The sequence below is a fragment of the Octopus bimaculoides genome, chromosome 13 (genome assembly GCF_001194135.2).
Source record: "Octopus bimaculoides isolate UCB-OBI-ISO-001 chromosome 13, ASM119413v2, whole genome shotgun sequence".
Classification (NCBI taxonomy): Eukaryota; Metazoa; Mollusca; class Cephalopoda; order Octopoda; family Octopodidae; genus Octopus; species Octopus bimaculoides.
In genome coordinates, this window is record NC_068993.1 from 58118761 (window position 1) to 58123363 (window position 4603).

Below are 4603 nucleotides of genomic sequence, written 5' to 3' on the forward strand. Positions count from 1 at the left end.
ATATATATATATATATATATTTACACACACACACATGCACGCACACTAAGACACATCGATGATACATAAGTTTCCAGTTGTGTTTAACTGTTCACCTCCCCTCAGACGAGACAACACAATTCTTTTGTACAGATCAGTGACCACCAATGCTTAATGGGGTGAGAACAAACTGAAGTAATGAATGTTGCGTCCCTGACGGCGGCGGTGGCGGCGGTGTCGCGATTTCTGCGATAATGCTATTGTCAATGCAAGTAATGGGTGTAGTGGAAACGGTTACGTGGGAATGGGGTGTTACTGGGGCTGGAAATGAGGTGTGTTGTTTTTCTTTAACACCAGTTCATACTCACAATGAATACGTCTTGGTTTATATCCGGTTTTCTTAAAAGCGGCTGGGTGTGATTGGATGTAATTTTGGTTGGTACTTGTAGAAGTTCAGGGTACCATATTGAAGATGTTATATCTGTTTATGTATATCTTCAGTTATCCCTACAAAGTTGAGTCCCATGACATACATTCTGGTTGTCTACCATACGCGAGGAATCACTTACAAATCCATAATTTTAGTTATTCCATGTCTTCGCTTAATTTGCGACCATATTTCCCACTCTCATATGCACGAAAGAATCATATTATGAATTGTGTAACAATGTTTTTTTTTTCTGGTGCTTTTTCTTGGAGACTAGCATCAATCTGGAGCACGACTCTGAAGGACTCCACTAATTATTTTTCCAAAGTCTGGTTAATTACAGGGACGAAAACCAACCAACACCGATTGTCAAGTAGTTGGGAGACAAATGGTGACACAGGCACATACATACATACTCACACACATACACACACACACACACACACACACACACACACACACACATATATATATATATATATATATATATATATACATATATATTGGACAAGAACAGCGAAGGCTGTGAGGAGTTTTCAAGACATTTATAAGGAAAGCGATATAGCTTTACAGCTGTTTCTGAGATATTATGGTTATCGCTTTTATCAGAGACGATGTGAGAGAGATAAGTGTTTATTTACTATTATTTACTATTTATTATTATAATATGCATATATGTATGCTAGACGCAAATAGGTTTCCAATGGACGTGTGTATGGTAGTCTTTCCCTCTCTACTAACCAGGAAACATCAACTGTCTGCATAATTGCGTGTACGTGTCAGTGAAATTGCTGAGAGGTTGTGCGTTTGAATGACTGAACCCTTGCAATTGCTTGAGTGATGATTTCGACAGGAAATGCGTGGGCTTGCCAGTGAGTGCTTCACTGAGTGAGACTGAATGAATGAGGGAACGTCTGCTGTCTGGAAAATAAACCAAACGTAGACACAAGTCCGATATTTTGGTGATTAAACCTGATGAAATGGAAATTAAATGATTTTATTGTTGTTGTTACTGCTATTATAGTTGTTGTTGTGTTTGGCGTCGCCATTGTCGTACTTATTGTATAGTTTAGCCCCCCGGGCCAAATCATATCGAGTATACTTATGTGAAGCATCATACAACCACCATTTTAAATCGTCTTTATAAAGTAACGTAGTTATACATTCTCCGACGTGTCTTCAACTTATTTACGACGTGTCTGTCTGTCCGTATGTCTGTATGTCGAGGTAGTGTGTCGTTGAACTATGATACCGATGTTTGATGTGACTGTTTGATAATTTGTCTATGTGAACAACACAAAAACAACAACAACAACAACGACGACAACAAACACAACTTCGAAAGCTACTAAAACTATAATTAATATTACGACTACAAATGATAGTAACAACGAAGATGATAAAACGATGACATAAACGGCAGCAATGATATTCAAAACCATTACATACGTTACCATCATCATCATCATCACAATATGTTATCAAATACATCAACGACCAAGTTCAGAATAATGCTAACATCATGGAAATATCTTTCTTCAAGAAGAATAGGAATAATTTCTAATTTAGACACAAGGGCAATGATATTTTGAGAAGAGAAGCTTCGTCCCAGTATGTGAATGACCCTTTTTTTATCAATTGTATGAGGAATGAAAAGCGGAAGTGAGGCAATCAGGATTCGAACACAGAACGTAGAGAACTGGAAGAAAAGCCGATAGCTATTGCTATTTTGTGCGACGCACTACTAATAATTATGATGACCGTTTCAAATTTTGGCACCAGACCATTAATTTGGACGGAGGTGGGGAGTCGATTACATCGATCCCAGTGTTCACCTGGTATTTACTTCATCGAACCGGAAAACATGAAAGCAAAGTCAACGTTGGTGGAATTTGAACTCAAAACGTAGAGTCGGATGAAATAGTGATAAGCTTTGTGCCGGTGTGTTAACGACTTTGCTAGCCCACCACCTTAATAATAAAAATAATAATAATAATAATAATAATAATAATAATGATGATGATGATGATGATGATGATTACGACGACGACAGCGACAACGACGATGACGATGATGATGATGTTGATTTCAAATTTTTGCCGCAAATGCAGCCTGGATGAGGGGATTACGCTGATTATATCAACTCCAGTGTTTTACTGGTACTTAATTTATCGACTCCCGAAAGGATGAAAGGCAAATTCGACCTCGGCGGAATTTGAACTTCGAAGGTCAATTTTATCAGGCGTCCTCAAGTTTCTGCCAACTCGCCGACTTCAAGAAGTTAATAACGAATGCTCCCACTAGGGCGGCGAGCGGGAACTATCGTTAACTCCGCGGCATTTCGTCCGTCTTCACGTTCTAAGTTCCAGTTCCGCCGAGGTCGGAATTGTTTCGGGAGCCTGTAACATAAGAAGCATTTGAGCACAGGGGTCGCTGCAATCAACTTATCGTCTCCACCGAAATTGCTGGCCTTGTACCAAAATTTGAAATCAATAATGAACGCACCAAAAGTCACTCCCAATCACTACTGGCTTCAAATCAACCTTTTAAAAGATTTGATCTCCAATGGAGTTTATTTTTCTTTTTTATTATTTTTTTAAATCATATTTATTTATTTTATTTTTTTAAAAGAAATTCGCAATTAAAAGAAAAATATACCGGAATCTGCACTTCAATAAATTTCAATTGAAGGAAGCGGTTTGAAGAAGTTAAATATATTTGACTTGAATTCTTAGATCAGGAAGTATTAACTACTGGCATTTTATCACGTCATGTAAACGGAAACGCCAAGAAAACACTTTAACGTTATAATATAACAATATTATAATATAACAATATTCCAGTTTTTACGAGATTATTTTTTTCGGATATTGGACTGCGGCCAGGCTGGGGTATACCCTTGAAGGCTTTAGTCGAACAATTCCACATCAGTATTTATTTGCATTATTTACAATTGACGGATATTTGTCCTCATCTTGTTTGTTGTTAACACAACCTTTCGGATGATATACACCCCAGCCTTCATCAGGTGTCTTGGGGAAATTTAAAACCTGGGTTCTCATTCCTAAGGTATTCTTCGATATTATTATTATTATTATTATCATCCTCATTATTATTATTATTATTATTATTATCATTATTATTATTATTATTATTTCATGTTTGAGTTTTGCTTTACATTTGTACAAGTTGGCTCCAAGTCTAACGCAGAGACCTCTATTATTATTATTATTATTATTAATATTATTATTATTCAGGTCACTGCCTGGAATCGAACTCGGGTTCTTGAAGTTGATAGCCCGCGCTCTTAACCACTGTTAAACTTGTCAAAAACTGTTTCATGATTAGTTCGATCTCTAATAGAATTCAATATTTTGAAAGATAAAAAAAAAATACTATTAGCAGAAATGTGTATTGATTTTTGTGTGTAGGATCCCTTAACCACTGAACATATTTCAAGCGTCTCCTAAGAGTAGAAATATCGCGAAAGACTGCAAACAAGTGGTTTGGACCTTACGGAGCGGAGACTTAGATGCTGACACATTAAACATGAAGATGGGAACCATTGATAATTATTCGTAACTTTGGTAGCGCTAGGACATAAGCTATACTAATAAGCAATTGTTAGAACTCGATATACATACTCATGATTTAGTGTAAAATGTCAAGAGATCACCGAGAGAAATATCATTCATTGAATGACAAATTCACAGCAGTTATGCAATCACCTTCATAAGCTTACAGCCATTACTGCAATAAGCCATAGCAGACAGTGCTGAGTGTTTGTACAACATCTTATAGCTTCCTCAGAGCCATTAAAAGGAAGCACGTTCGTATATAAAATCTACAGATAAATCGTCCGTGTCATAACCTTCCTTTCAGGGCCTCCGCTATAGATAGGAAGAAAAGGGCGGGAGAAAGCAGGTTCGTGGGCTTAAAAGCAGCGGATTAGTTAATTCTTTCCGCCGCCACCTTAAAGAGTGTCTAACTTCGCTGATCAAGTAATTCATATCAATTGCGTGATTCAGCGACACTTGTGAAACTCAGTTGTAAGAGAAAATAATGTTCCTTTCTACAATAAATGATTACAGACGACTTCAATAGTAAGTATTTTACAGACTGTTTGGAAGCATGTAGCACACACGGACACACACACACACACACACACACACACACATATGTATACCCACAGACTCG